Here is a 9,046-nt window from a genome sequence, read left to right on the forward strand (position 1 = left end):
AAAACGGAACGTGTCCACATACATATTCTCGATAATGGTGGTGTACGACGACAAAACCCTTGCAACCACGGGACCAAGCAACTGTTGTCCGTCGGTATTAGCTGCAAAATTCTTCCTTTTCACCAGACTGCTGAAATATCGGATTTGTCCACTTCCGCAGGGACCTTTGAACATGCCTCCGCTTCTGTACGCGCGACCGTTGCTGCCGTTGGTGCGTTGTCGTCTCAGCCGAACAACGTTTACATGGTGTGTTGACGTCGCCAATAGTGTTGCCGCCATGACGGTGATAGCGCTCGGACATTTCCTTCCTGTGTCGCTGTTGGTATGCGCGCGCCTTCTCTCGCTTACACCTCGAGAATTGTGCAGCATCTCAAGCTGCTCCTCTCTGCTCAATGTAGCGGTCTTGATCGCGTGGCGGTTTTTGCGATCAACCATCGCCCGTCGACAAGGTGACATTTCGTTTACTCACTAATTAACTCGCCGACGTATTCGATGACAAAATGGGTTCGGGGTATATTTTCCAAGGCCGTCACTCCTATACCCCGGTCGTCATTAGTCGTAAACGGGTCCGACCGGGGAGAGTCTGTATCACGGAAGTTCGAGTCTGACTTGGCAAATGAAAACGGAACGTGTCCACATACATATTCTCGATAATGGTGGTGTACGACGACAAAACCCTTGCAACCACGGGACCAAGCAACTGTTGCCCGTCGGTATTAGCTGCAAAATTCTTCCTTTTCACCAGACTGCTGAAATATCGGATTTGTCCACTTCCGCAGGGACCTTTGAACATGCCTCCGCTTCTGTACGCGCGACCGTTGCTGCCGTTGGTGCGTTGTCGTCTCAGCCGAACAACGTTTACATGGTGTGTTGACGTCGCCAATAGTGTTGCCGCCATGACGGTGATAGCGCTCGGACATTTCCTTCCTGTGTCGCTGTTGGTATGCGCGCGCCTTCTCTCGCTTACACCTCGAGAATTGTGCAGCATCTCAAGCTGCTCCTCTCTGCTCAATGTAGCGGTCTTGATCGCGTGGCGGTTTTTGCGATCAACCATCGCCCGTCGACAATGTGACATTTCGTTTACTCACTAATTAACTCGCCGACGTATTCGATGACAAAATGGGTTCGGGGTATATTTTCCAAGGCCGTCACTCCTATACCCCGGTCGTCATTAGTCGTAAACGGGTCCGACCGGGGAGAGTCTGTATCACGGAAGTTCGAGTCTGACTTGGCAAATGAAAACGGAACGTGTCCACATACATATTCTCGATAATGGTGGTGTACGACGACAAAACCCTTGCAACCACGGGACCAAGCAACTGTTGTCCGTCGGTATTAGCTGCAAAATTCTTCCTTTTCACCAGACTGCTGAAATATCGGATTTGTCCACTTCCGCAGGGACCTTTGAACATGCCTCCGCTTCTGTACGCGCGACCGTTGCTGCCGTTGGTGCGTTGTCGTCTCAGCCGAACAACGTTTACATGGTGTGTTGACGTCGCCAATAGTGTTGCCGCCATGACGGTGATAGCGCTCGGACATTTCCTTCCTGTGTCGCTGTTGGTATGCGCGCGCCTTCTCTCGCTTACACCTCGAGAATTGTGCAGCATCTCAAGCTGCTCCTCTCTGCTCAATGTAGCGGTCTTGATCGCGTGGCGGTTTTTGCGATCAACCATCGCCCGTCGACAATGTGACATTTCGTTTACTCACTAATTAACTCGCCGACGTATTCGATGACAAAATGGGTTCGGGGTATATTTTCCAAGGCCGTCACTCCTATACCCCGGTCGTCATTAGTCGTAAACGGGTCCGACCGGGGAGAGTCTGTATCACGGAAGTTCGAGTCTGACTTGGCAAATGAAAACGGAACGTGTCCACATACATATTCTCGATAATGGTGGTGTACGACGACAAAACCCTTGCAACCACGGGACCAAGCAACTGTTGCCCGTCGGTATTAGCTGCAAAATTCTTCCTTTTCACCAGACTGCTGAAATATCGGATTTGTCCACTTCCGCAGGGACCTTTGAACATGCCTCCGCTTCTGTACGCGCGACCGTTGCTGCCGTTGGTGCGTTGTCGTCTCAGCCGAACAACGTTTACATGGTGTGTTGACGTCGCCAATAGTGTTGCCGCCATGACGGTGATAGCGCTCGGACATTTCCTTCCTGTGTCGCTGTTGGTATGCGCGCGCCTTCTCTCGCTTACACCTCGAGAATTGTGCAGCATCTCAAGCTGCTCCTCTCTGCTCAATGTAGCGGTCTTGATCGCGTGGCGGTTTTTGCGATCAACCATCGCCCGTCGACAAGGTGACATTTCGTTTACTCACTAATTAACTCGCCGACGTATTCGATGACAAAATGGGTTTGGGGTATATTTTCCAAGGCCGTCACTCCTATACCCCGGTCGTCATTAGTCGTAAACGGGTCCGACCGGGGAGAGTCTGTATCACGGAAGTTCGAGTCTGACTTGGCAAATGAAAACGGAACGTGTCCACATACATATTCTCGATAATGGTGGTGTACGACGACAAAACCCTTGCAACCACGGGACCAAGCAACTGTTGCCCGTCGGTATTAGCTGCAAAATTCTTCCTTTTCACCAGACTGCTGAAATATCGGATTTGTCCACTTCCGCAGGGACCTTTGAACATGCCTCCGCTTCTGTACGCGCGACCGTTGCTGCCGTTGGTGCGTTGTCGTCTCAGCCGAACAACGTTTACATGGTGTGTTGACGTCGCCAATAGTGTTGCCGCCATGACGGTGATAGCGCTCGGACATTTCCTTCCTGTGTCGCTGTTGGTATGCGCGCGCCTTCTCTCGCTTACACCTCGAGAATTGTGCAGCATCTCAAGCTGCTCCTCTCTGCTCAATGTAGCGGTCTTGATCGCGTGGCGGTTTTTGCGATCAACCATCGCCCGTCGACAAGGTGACATTTCGTTTACTCACTAATTAACTCGCCGACGTATTCGATGACAAAATGGTTTCGGGGTATATTTTCCAAGGCCGTCACTCCTATACCCCGGTCGTCATTAGTCGTAAACGGGTCCGACCGGGGAGAGTCTGTATCACGGAAGTTCGAGTCTGACTTGGCAAATGAAAACGGAACGTGTCCACATACATATTCTCGATAATGGTGGTGTACGACGACAAAACCCTTGCAACCACGGGACCAAGCAACTGTTGCCCGTCGGTATTAGCTGCAAAATTCTTCCTTTTCACCAGACTGCTGAAATATCGGATTTGTCCACTTCCGCAGGGACCTTTGAACATGCCTCCGCTTCTGTACGCGCGACCGTTGCTGCCGTTGGTGCGTTGTCGTCTCAGCCGAACAACGTTTACATGGTGTGTTGACGTCGCCAATAGTGTTGCCGCCATGACGGTGATAGCGCTCGGACATTTCCTTCCTGTGTCGCTGTTGGTATGCGCGCGCCTTCTCTCGCCTACACCTCGAGAATTGTGCAGCATCTCAAGCTGCTCCTCTCTGCTCAATGTAGCGGTCTTGATCGCGTGGCGGTTTTTGCGATCAACCATCGCCCGTCGACAATGTGACATTTCGTTTACTCACTAATTAACTCGCCGACGTATTCGATGACAAAATGGTTTCGGGGTATATTTTCCAAGGCCGTCACTCCTATACCCCGGTCGTCATTAGTCGTAAACGGGTCCGACCGGGGAGAGTCTGTATCACGGAAGTTCGAGTCTGACTTGGCAAATGAAAACGGAACGTGTCCACATACATATTCTCGATAATGGTGGTGTACGACGACAAAACCCTTGCAACCACGGGACCAAGCAACTGTTGCCCGTCGGTATTAGCTGCAAAATTCTTCCTTTTCACCAGACTGCTGAAATATCGGATTTGTCCACTTCCGCAGGGACCTTTGAACATGCCTCCGCTTCTGTACGCGCGACCGTTGCTGCCGTTGGTGCGTTGTCGTCTCAGCCGAACAACGTTTACATGGTGTGTTGACGTCGCCAATAGTGTTGCCGCCATGACGGTGATAGCGCTCGGACATTTCCTTCCTGTGTCGCTGTTGGTATGCGCGCGCCTTCTCTCGCCTACACCTCGAGAATTGTGCAGCATCTCAAGCTGCTCCTCTCTGCTCAATGTAGCGGTCTTGATCGCGTGGCGGTTTTTGCGATCAACCATCGCCCGTCGACAAGGTGACATTTCGTTTACTCACTAATTAACTCGCCGACGTATTCGATGACAAAATGGTTTCGGGGTATATTTTCCAAGGCCGTCACTCCTATACCCCGGTCGTCATTAGTCGTAAACGGGTCCGACCGGGGAGAGTCTGTATCACGGAAGTTCGAGTCTGACTTGGCAAATGAAAACGGAACGTGTCCACATACATATTCTCGATAATGGTGGTGTACGACGACAAAACCCTTGCAACCACGGGACCAAGCAACTGTTGCCCGTCGGTATTAGCTGCAAAATTCTTCCTTTCACCAGACTGCTGAAATATCGGATTTGTCCACTTCCGCAGGGACCTTTGAACATGCCTCCGCTTCTGTACGCGCGACCGTTGCTGCCGTTGGTGCGTTGTCGTCTCAGCCGAACAACGTTTACATGGTGTGTTGACGTCGCCAATAGTGTTGCCGCCATGACGGTGATAGCGCTCGGACATTTCCTTCCTGTGTCGCTGTTGGTATGCGCGCGCCTTCTCTCGCCTACACCTCGAGAATTGTGCAGCATCTCAAGCTGCTCCTCTCTGCTCAATGTAGCGGTCTTGATCGCGTGGCGGTTTTTGCGATCAACCATCGCCCGTCGACAAGGTGACATTTCGTTTACTCACTAATTAACTCGCCGACGTATTCGATGACAAAATGGTTTCGGGGTATATTTTCCAAGGCCGTCACTCCTATACCCCGGTCGTCATTAGTCGTAAACGGGTCCGACCGGGGAGAGTCTGTATCACGGAAGTTCGAGTCTGACTTGGCAAATGAAAACGGAACGTGTCCACATACATATTCTCGATAATGGTGGTGTACGACGACAAAACCCTTGCAACCACGGGACCAAGCAACTGTTGTCCGTCGGTATTAGCTGCAAAATTCTTCCTTTTCACCAGACTGCTGAAATATCGGATTTGTCCACTTCCGCAGGGACCTTTGAACATGCCTCCGCTTCTGTACGCGCGACCGTTGCTGCCGTTGGTGCGTTGTCGTCTCAGCCGAACAACGTTTACATGGTGTGTTGACGTCGCCAATAGTGTTGCCGCCATGACGGTGATAGCGCTCGGACATTTCCTTCCTGTGTCGCTGTTGGTATGCGCGCGCCTTCTCTCGCTTACACCTCGAGAATTGTGCAGCATCTCAAGCTGCTCCTCTCTGCTCAATGTAGCGGTCTTGATCGCGTGGCGGTTTTTGCGATCAACCATCGCCCGTCGACAAGGTGACATTTCGTTTACTCACTAATTAACTCGCCGACGTATTCGATGACAAAATGGTTTCGGGGTATATTTTCCAAGGCCGTCACTCCTATACCCCGGTCGTCATTAGTCGTAAACGGGTCCGACCGGGGAGAGTCTGTATCACGGAAGTTCGAGTCTGACTTGGCAAATGAAAACGGAACGTGTCCACATACATATTCTCGATAATGGTGGTGTACGACGACAAAACCCTTGCAACCACGGGACCAAGCAACTGTTGCCCGTCGGTATTAGCTGCAAAATTCTTCCTTTTCACCAGACTGCTGAAATATCGGATTTGTCCACTTCCGCAGGGACCTTTGAACATGCCTCCGCTTCTGTACGCGCGACCGTTGCTGCCGTTGGTGCGTTGTCGTCTCAGCCGAACAACGTTTACATGGTGTGTTGACGTCGCCAATAGTGTTGCCGCCATGACGGTGATAGCGCTCGGACATTTCCTTCCTGTGTCGCTGTTGGTATGCGCGCGCCTTCTCTCGCTTACACCTCGAGAATTGTGCAGCATCTCAAGCTGCTCCTCTCTGCTCAATGTAGCGGTCTTGATCGCGTGGCGGTTTTTGCGATCAACCATCGCCCGTCGACAAGGTGACATTTCGTTTACTCACTAATTAACTCGCCGACGTATTCGATGACAAAATGGTTTCGGGGTATATTTTCCAAGGCCGTCACTCCTATACCCCGGTCGTCATTAGTCGTAAACGGGTCCGACCGGGGAGAGTCTGTATCACGGAAGTTCGAGTCTGACTTGGCAAATGAAAACGGAACGTGTCCACATACATATTCTCGATAATGGTGGTGTACGACGACAAAACCCTTGCAACCACGGGACCAAGCAACTGTTGCCCGTCGGTATTAGCTGCAAAATTCTTCCTTTCACCAGACTGCTGAAATATCGGATTTGTCCACTTCCGCAGGGACCTTTGAACATGCCTCCGCTTCTGTACGCGCGACCGTTGCTGCCGTTGGTGCGTTGTCGTCTCAGCCGAACAACGTTTACATGGTGTGTTGACGTCGCCAATAGTGTTGCCGCCATGACGGTGATAGCGCTCGGACATTTCCTTCCTGTGTCGCTGTTGGTATGCGCGCGCCTTCTCTCGCTTACACCTCGAGAATTGTGCAGCATCTCAAGCTGCTCCTCTCTGCTCAATGTAGCGGTCTTGATCGCGTGGCGGTTTTTGCGATCAACCATCGCCCGTCGACAAGGTGACATTTCGTTTACTCACTAATTAACTCGCCGACGTATTCGATGACAAAATGGTTTCGGGGTATATTTTCCAAGGCCGCCACTCCTATACCCCGGTCGTCATTAGTCGTAAACGGGTCCGACCGGGGAGAGTCTGTATCACGGAAGTTCGAGTCTGACTTGGCAAATGAAAACGGAACGTGTCCACATACATATTCTCGATAATGGTGGTGTACGACGACAAAACCCTTGCAACCACGGGACCAAGCAACTGTTGCCCGTCGGTATTAGCTGCAAAATTCTTCCTTTTCACCAGACTGCTGAAATATCGGATTTGTCCACTTCCGCAGGGACCTTTGAACATGCCTCCGCTTCTGTACGCGCGACCGTTGCTGCCGTTGGTGCGTTGTCGTCTCAGCCGAACAACGTTTACATGGTGTGTTGACGTCGCCAATAGTGTTGCCGCCATGACGGTGATAGCGCTCGGACATTTCCTTCCTGTGTCGCTGTTGGTATGCGCGCGCCTTCTCTCGCTTACACCTCGAGAATTGTGCAGCATCTCAAGCTGCTCCTCTCTGCTCAATGTAGCGGTCTTGATCGCGTGGCGGTTTTTGCGATCAACCATCGCCCGTCGACAAGGTGACATTTCGTTTACTCACTAATTAACTCGCCGACGTATTCGATGACAAAATGGTTTCGGGGTATATTTTCCAAGGCCGCCACTCCTATACCCCGGTCGTCATTAGTCGTAAACGGGTCCGACCGGGGAGAGTCTGTATCACGGAAGTTCGAGTCTGACTTGGCAAATGAAAACGGAACGTGTCCACATACATATTCTCGATAATGGTGGTGTACGACGACAAAACCCTTGCAACCACGGGACCAAGCAACTGTTGCCCGTCGGTATTAGCTGCAAAATTCTTCCTTTTCACCAGACTGCTGAAATATCGGATTTGTCCACTTCCGCAGGGACCTTTGAACATGCCTCCGCTTCTGTACGCGCGACCGTTGCTGCCGTTGGTGCGTTGTCGTCTCAGCCGAACAACGTTTACATGGTGTGTTGACGTCGCCAATAGTGTTGCCGCCATGACGGTGATAGCGCTCGGACATTTCCTTCCTGTGTCGCTGTTGGTATGCGCGCGCCTTCTCTCGCTTACACCTCGAGAATTGTGCAGCATCTCAAGCTGCTCCTCTCTGCTCAATGTAGCGGTCTTGATCGCGTGGCGGTTTTTGCGATCAACCATCGCCCGTCGACAAGGTGACATTTCGTTTACTCACTAATTAACTCGCCGACGTATTCGATGACAAAATGGTTTCGGGGTATATTTTCCAAGGCCGTCACTCCTATACCCCGGTCGTCATTAGTCGTAAACGGGTCCGACCGGGGAGAGTCTGTATCACGGAAGTTCGAGTCTGACTTGGCAAATGAAAACGGAACGTGTCCACATACATATTCTCGATAATGGTGGTGTACGACGACAAAACCCTTGCAACCACGGGACCAAGCAACTGTTGCCCGTCGGTATTAGCTGCAAAATTCTTCCTTTTCACCAGACTGCTGAAATATCGGATTTGTCCACTTCCGCAGGGACCTTTGAACATGCCTCCGCTTCTGTACGCGCGACCGTTGCTGCCGTTGGTGCGTTGTCGTCTCAGCCGAACAACGTTTACATGGTGTGTTGACGTCGCCAATAGTGTTGCCGCCATGACGGTGATAGCGCTCGGACATTTCCTTCCTGTGTCGCTGTTGGTATGCGCGCGCCTTCTCTCGCTTACACCTCGAGAATTGTGCAGCATCTCAAGCTGCTCCTCTCTGCTCAATGTAGCGGTCTTGATCGCGTGGCGGTTTTTGCGATCAACCATCGCCCGTCGACAAGGTGACATTTCGTTTACTCACTAATTAACTCGCCGACGTATTCGATGACAAAATGGGTTTGGGGTATATTTTCCAAGGCCGTCACTCCTATACCCCGGTCGTCATTAGTCGTAAACGGGTCCGACCGGGGAGAGTCTGTATCACGGAAGTTCGAGTCTGACTTGGCAAATGAAAACGGAACGTGTCCACATACATATTCTCGATAATGGTGGTGTACGACGACAAAACCCTTGCAACCACGGGACCAAGCAACTGTTGCCCGTCGGTATTAGCTGCAAAATTCTTCCTTTTCACCAGACTGCTGAAATATCGGATTTGTCCACTTCCGCAGGGACCTTTGAACATGCCTCCGCTTCTGTACGCGCGACCGTTGCTGCCGTTGGTGCGTTGTCGTCTCAGCCGAACAACGTTTACATGGTGTGTTGACGTCGCCAATAGTGTTGCCGCCATGACGGTGATAGCGCTCGGACATTTCCTTCCTGTGTCGCTGTTGGTATGCGCGCGCCTTCTCTCGCTTACACCTCGAGAATTGTGCAGCATCTCAAGCTGCTCC

The sequence above is a fragment of the Phytophthora cinnamomi genome, assembly GCF_018691715.1.
Source record: "Phytophthora cinnamomi strain GKB4 chromosome Unknown Contig127, whole genome shotgun sequence".
Classification (NCBI taxonomy): Eukaryota; Oomycota; class Peronosporomycetes; order Peronosporales; family Peronosporaceae; genus Phytophthora; species Phytophthora cinnamomi.